The sequence below is a fragment of the Nematolebias whitei genome, chromosome 1, assembly GCF_014905685.2.
Source record: "Nematolebias whitei isolate Nwh7 chromosome 1, NemWhi1, whole genome shotgun sequence".
Classification (NCBI taxonomy): domain Eukaryota; kingdom Metazoa; phylum Chordata; class Actinopteri; order Cyprinodontiformes; family Rivulidae; genus Nematolebias; species Nematolebias whitei.
Window position 1 is genome coordinate 7,114,056 of NC_056498.1, and position 7,517 is coordinate 7,121,572.

Genomic DNA, 7,517 nt, shown 5'->3' on the forward strand with positions numbered 1-7,517 from the left:
AGAAGCCAAGATGGTAAGAGGATCACCAATTCCACCATTGGTGTGCAGGAAGATAGTGCAGCAATACCAGAATGGTGTTACCCAGCGTGAAATAGCAAAGACTTTTAAGTTATCATCATCAACCGTGCATAACTTCGTCAAAAGATTCAGAGAATCTGGAACAATCGCTGTGCGTAAGGGTCAAGGCCGTAAAACTCTACTGGATGCTCGTGATCTCCGGGTCCTTAAATGTCACTGCACCTCAAATAGGAATGCCACTGTCAAGGAAATAACAGAATGGGCTCTGGAATACTTCCAGAAAGCATTGTCAGTGAACACAATCCACCGTGCCATTCGCCGTTGCCAGCTGAAATTCTACAGTGCAAAGATGAAGCCATTTCTAAGCAAGCTCCACAAGCTCAGACGTTTGCACTGGGCCAGGGGTCATTTAAAATGGAGTGTGGCAAAATGGAAGACTGTTCTGTGGTCAGATGAGTCATGATTTGAAGTTCTTTATGGAACACTGGGACGCCATGTCATCCAGACCAGAGAGGACAAGGATAGCCCAAGTTGTTATCAACGCTCCGTTCAGAAGCCTGCATCACTGATGGTATGGGGTTGCATGAGCGCTTGTGGCATGGGCAGCTTGCATGTCTGGAAAGGCACCATTAATGCAGAGAACTATGTTCAGGTTCTAGAACAACATATGCTCCCATCTAGACGTCATCTCTTTCAGGGAAGACCCTGCATTTTTCAACACGATAATGCCAGACCACATTCTGCAGCAATCACAACATCAAGGCTACGTAGGAGAAGGATCCGGGTACTGAAATGGCCAGCCTGCAGTCCAGATCTTTCACCTATAGAGAACATTTGGTGCATCATAAAGAGGAAGGTGCGACAAAGAAGCCCCAAGATGATTGAACAGTTAGAGGCCTGTATTAGACATGAATGGGAGAGCATTCCTATTTCTAAACTTGAGAAACTGGTCTCCTCTGTCCCCAGACGTCTGTTGAGTGTTGTAAGAAGAAGGGGGGATGCCACACAGTGGTAAAAATGGACTTGTCCCAACTTTTTTGGATTTGTTGACGCCATGAAATTTGGAAACAACAGATTTTTCACTTAAAATGATACATTCTCTCAGTTTAAACTTTTGATCTGTGATTTGTGTTCTATTCTGAATAAAATATTAGATGTTGACACCTCCACATCATTGCATTCAGTTTTTATTCACAATTTGTTTAGTGTCCCAACTTTTTTGGAATCCGGTTTGTATATATATGTATATGTATGTATACATATATATACATATATATACATATATATATATGTATATATATATATATATACACATATACATATATATACACATATATATATATATATACACATATACATATATATATATATATATACACATATACATATATATATATATACATATATATATATATATATATGTATATGTGTGTGTGTATATATTTTTTTTCTTTTGGCTGCTCCCTTTTTTTAGGGGTCGCCACAGCGAACTAAGTCGCACGAAGACTTGGCAGTTATTCTTTTAAGCCGGGTGTCCTTCCTGACGCAACCACAGACCACCGAGCTGCTACAGCCCTCTGTTTGGAGCAGAGAACTGCTATCTAGGACACCCGGAGGAGCAGATAGTGGGGGTTAAGGTCCTTGCTCAGGGGCCCAGAGTGGGTCGAATGAGGGTGGGGGGCAGGTGTTGGTGCTTCACCTACCCCACCCACATTTTTTATGTTGTCGGTACCGGGGCTTGAACCAGCGATCTTCCAATCACAGGCCCACCTTCTCTAACCTCTATGCCACCACTCCCCATATGACAGACAGATTTAGTTTGTAAAGTCTTCTGTCCAGTCTGTGGTATAAATGCTGCATTGAGTTCCCTCACAGCTCTTCACTGCCCCCTGCTGACTTGCAGCACACACTTCATCCAAAACAAAAAGCAGATGTGACGTTTGTCCTTACAGGTTGAGAGGCGTGGGTCTCCCAGAGAGTGGGACGGGAAACTGCAGAGTCCAGGCTGAGCCTGGCCAGGTTATAGACGTCTCCATGTCTCCGAGGGGACAGGGACTGGGATCTGAAGGATGGGTGCACGGTTGTTCTAAGTCTCCCTCTGTGGGGTTGAGGGGGTTTCTTCTGAGAAGGTGGTCTGCTGGAGCGCCTCCTGCTTCTATTCACTGGCCTCTGAAAACAAAGTGAACAGGTGTGAATGGTGCTACAACAAATATTACACACTCCAGTGCAGTCCAGACGTTTGACAGCTACTATTCAGTGTTCCCAGAAGACGTATGAAAGATAAATCCAGTTTAATGATCTTTATTGTTAAGATGATACACTGAGTCAAGGAACAGCTGCCATAACATATTTCTTTATTTACCATGTGTGTGTTGGGGTAAATGTTGATCTCTGCGTCAGGTGAACACTCAGTGATAGTTGTTCTGGTGGAAAACTCCAGCCTTGGAGCAATCCCCTGGGAATAATATGAATTTAAAGCAAGATTAGAGAGAGTGTTTTGTTAAAGAAGGGAAATAATATTTAGAATTTTTCAGAATAAATATTTATCTAGACCAGTGTTCAGTATGCTCAGGTTCAATACAAACTTGATTCAGTAGAAAAAACAGAAAGAATTTTTCAAAACAAAGTTTGCAAACTCTTTACTTATCATCATGTATGACTTCAGTTAGTTCAACTCAATATAACTGATAAAAACAACTTTACTGTGCACCTCGTTTGTTCCAAGGATGTTCTTACTGGAAAATGAGGAGCCTTCGTCATCAGAACTTCTTGGTCCACTCCAGACAAAGGAGGAACAAGTTTCGGCTCTGGGAATAAGAAACTTCGTGCATCTTCTTCAAAACATGCAAGAATGTCCCCTGCTACAAAACAAATCCTTTGTGTCAACCACGTCTCATTGTACAGCAGGGCTATTCAACAAAACTGCTCAGGGGCCGGACATCCAGCTATTAAAGTCATTATGTAAATAAACCAAGTATTTCAATGATGTGTTACCTTCTCAATTTGTTTATGTAGCTGCATCGAATCATAAATGCAATAAAACAGAACCCAAAACCCAGAATTAAAAATAAATAAATAATGAACTCATTGGTGGGCTGGACTGAAGTCTCCCATGGGCCGGAAGTGGCCCACGGACCGTATGTTGAGAAGCCCTATTGTATAGTCTTTGTTACATGAAAACAGGACAGAAGACGGAAAGCAAAAAAAAATTAAATGTAAAAAAAAAAAAAAAGAAAGAAAGAAAAACAAACAGGAGTTAATATCTAAAGTTATTTTTTCCAGTATTGGGAGCTTGGTTTAATGACACGCGTTCTCACGCACATCACAGCAGTAATATTGTTTTCTGTCCAAATCTTTTTATAAAGTGACCTTTGATAATAACGCCATCATCATGTTACTTTGCACTGAATGCCATTTTGTAATTTTGGTAATAAATAAATAAATAAACCAAGATTATAAAAAAGATATCATAATAAATTCCAAATATTGAAAAAAATGTTTAGGATTGGTAGAGTTCGGCAATCCTACAAAATAATGTTAAATTAAGTGTTTTATACCAAGCTTGATCATGCTTTGTAGTTAAAACACTAAAACCCTGGAGGATCATCCACATTCTGGATGATTTTTAATGTCACTGCTGGGTCATCATCCCATACAAACCAGGTCTTACCAAAACACTAAGATAATCTGAGCTCTCAGTAACTATTTTTAATCAACAGCAACAAAAACTGCATTACATTTAAAATGAGAATAAAAGCATCATTTAGTTCCCAAAGGAACGCCACATTTTCATCGTACCTGGAGGAATCAGTTGAACCAGCTCTACTCTGACCGTCTCGTCTGTGAAGAAGTTCAGAGACTTAAAGAACAGCTTTAGAAAGACGATCCACAGATGATGCACATGTACATAACTTCAGTTATCCTGCTGAACATGAGTGAAGATCACTGTATGTAACATAAAACTGCTGTTCTGATGAGGACACTGGATATGTTCAGTGAGGGAAACACATCACACTGAATCAAATATAGACAGAGTCTACAGTTTAAAATAAGTTTAATGAATATATTCTGACATAGACGTTGACTATAATTTGCAAGAATGTTCCTATTATCCCATTCTAATGTAACACGCCAACATGTCTGTGGTTTGGAGGTATTTAAAATAGATAACAAGCGGTATACCGAATGATGTCGCTGAGGGATTTGAACAGTAAATGTTTGTAGTTTTAAAGATGAGTGTTTGTCTGGACTGGAATGGAACAGGGAATACAAGTAAACCTACTGTAAATATCCTGATGCATGCTCAATAACTGTACTGTACAAGTGTACAACTACTGTAAATGTTTTTGCTGGAAGATATTCAAGTGGGTAGGAGGACAGATCTGTGTAGGTAAACAGAGGTAGTTTCTTTTTTCTTGTCAGCGGCAGCACAGAGTGACAGATACTGGTGCGTGGATGGAGTCATTTTATACACTAGCAGGTGCAGTGGTGGAGCCAGGGGGTGGCCAATGGTGGCTCTGCCCACCATAGCTTAAACTTTGGCCACAACAAGGGCCACCCCAGTCATCTGAGGAAACTATACTTTTAAGCAATATAAAAGTAGAAAGCATTAATTTCCTTACATTATCGGGGGTGGGGGTAAAAGAGCTCACAACACGGACAGACGGACGGATGGATGGATAGAGGGTATTTACATTTTCTCCTCTTTGTTCCACAACGGGGGACAAATGGTAAATTGACTGTATATATATAGATCCTTTCTATCTGATCAAGATACTCAAAGCTCTTTACAACAATCTGTGCCTCATTTACCCACTCATACAGCTCTATACTAGATCTATACAAAGACTAATCTGTGTTTTATCACATTCATACATCAATGGGACACACATTGGAGACAACGAGGGGTTCAGTGTCTTGCCCAGGGACACTTTAACATGTGACTGCTGGTGGAATTGAACCCCCAACTCTTGCATTGGAGGACAACTGCTCTAACCACTCAGCCACAGTGGCCACAACATTGGAAGCAATTTAATAGCTCTTTGTAATATTTGCTTCTAGCGATGGAGCTACATTCAATAACACTAATTTTTCAAGACATTTAAAACCCAAACACTCAGCTGAGTACGTGAAGTTCCTAAAGCTTAAAGCTAAAGCAGCTAAGCAGTTACTTCAGACAAAAACATCAAAAGAGAAGAGGCATAAAGGCAAAGAGTATCACAACAGGGGAAACTGAATTTATAGTTCTGGAAGACCAATCTGTCTCTGCAGGGAAGAAAAAGGTTTTCATCACCTTTCACTGCTGTTGGAGCCACAATATGTCCTACCCCCCACCCCACCCCCCCACAACACTCCAGGAACAGCACACAGTGGCACCAGACCTGCATAAAAAATGGTTATCACCTAGAATATATTTGGTCTTTGATGTTCAGTTTAATTTAGTTTTTTTAATAGCACTAATTGACATGTCAGCACAGGGAACTGTAAAAAATGTGCTATTTAGCAAAAGTTACCAGTATCTATGTTAAGAAACCAGCTGTTTTAAATGGCTCATATTAGTAGCGGGGACAAGAACTCCTAACTGGAACATCATTAACTAATAAGGATGTAAAGTTTATTTATTTAGCACCTTTCGCAAATAAAAGTCACAAAGTGAATTTATGTCTATACTTTTATTTCTACACCTGGCGCTTGCTGGACTCCACAAACACAGATGAAGCTGTAACAAAATAGCAACACTTACACTCGAGCATTACAGCCATTTCTCCAGGGTCAGCTGCATATCTGAATATCTGTGGGGAAAAAACTGAACTGTTCAAATATGCCTCCTTCTTGAATGTTTTATATAAATCTACAAAATGTATGAGACCCCAGCGTTGTTCATGAACACCAAATGGAAATAAGTCATTATTTAAATAGACATGAAACTATTTACTCTGGCTTCACACTTGTTTCTCTATGTAACAATCAGTGATGATATGTAGACCCTGGTATAATAATAATAAATGAACACATGCCTTTTCAAAGGTCATTTTCTCATGGACCAGCAGAGGAAAGATGGCAGGGAGACATTCAGATTGGCGATACTGGCCCAGAAAGCCCACACTGAGGTAAATGTCATGTTTCATTGGCAAGCGAACTCCAGGACAAGAAACCTGCGAATAAAGAAGAAACAAAGATGCACATTAAGATCTGCAGTGGCTGAGACATTTCCCAGCAGCTCTCAGCAATAGTCACATTGTTCATTAGCTGTAAATGTTAAATAGTTGAAACAACAAGAGCCGCAACTGTTTTTTTGTTTTTTTAACTAAACACTTTGATCTATGGCGTATTGAAACTACTCTGAACTTAGTTACTTTTGGTCTTAGCTTGAACTCATTTTTGACTTTTGGTTAAACTTAAACATCTAATGAGACAATTTCTGAAGACATTCTGAAAAGTGACAATTCAACCCAGAATTCCAACAGACAAAAATGTTCTTATCTAGAACCCTAAAGTGACTTAGGAACTACCTTTGTAACAATTTAAGATGACGCAATTCTGACATTTTGTATAAGAAGTGTAAAGTTTGGGAGAGTAAAAAAGATTGTTGGCAAGTTTAGACAGCGCTAAAATTAAAGATCACAATCGAAGTAGAACATTTTGTGGTACAAGCTCCAAAATTTACCAATTTTAAACTGATTGTAGAAAAAAAATGGAAGGAATGAATGAATGCACATCGACAGAGACCAAAATGCCAGACATGTCAAACATGTGAAGTCCATTTTCTGTGACTTTCTACAGAAAATGAAGTAACAAAAAAATTAAACAACAAAGAAACTTTGATTCGTAAGTTGTCTACGTTTGGCTTTCCATCCTCATAGCTTTCTCATCCCGAACAGTAGAATAAAGTCATTTCACTTTCAATAAGTGGTGGAAAGACAGAGGTCTAGCAGGGTATAGATCTGGGGCCTCATGCACAAAGACTTGTGTAGATTTCCTATTAACACATGGCGTACGCTTAAATCGAGAAAACGGCGTTCGTACAAATAAATCCAGATGTATGAAACCGTGCGCACGCATGAATCCAAGCACACTTCTTTTGTACATCCCAATGAACGTGTAATTGAGCGCACATGACGGAATACACAACTTCTCACTCAACACACTTCCATTTAAATAAATATGCAAATATATTTAAATCTGCCCTGCACCTGAGGAATCTCCTCTCTGCACTATCAAAAATCATGTCTACACACGGGGAGAAGAGGAACTTCATGGGATGTGAGCTGGAGATGCTTCTAAATGAGGAAGAGACATCAAAACATGCTGTTTGGCTCGTTGTCCTCTGGTATTAGCTCCAAGTGCAAGAGAGTGAGTGGGACGATGTGTGTAAATGCAGTGGGGTCAGAGCAGCGCACATCCACAGAAATAAGGAACAAATGGTCAGACATATTAGGACGATGAAATGAATTTACTCACAAAGAAGCCCCCCCATCCCACACCGTGACAGCTTGTAG

General features: G+C 39.7%; 1 long non-coding RNA gene across 1 annotated transcript; it reads right to left on the reverse strand.

The window, feature by feature from the left end:
• Nucleotides 1–2,088: 2,088 nt before the first annotated feature.
• LOC119415027 lies at nt 2,089–2,827 on the reverse strand. Its single transcript, XR_005187033.1, has 3 exons — nt 2,755–2,827; nt 2,381–2,473; nt 2,089–2,187 (listed from the first exon to the last, which is right to left on the reverse strand). It is a non-coding gene; the product is annotated as an uncharacterized LOC119415027 (long non-coding RNA).
• Between the last annotated feature and the right edge of the window lie 4,690 nt (nt 2,828–7,517).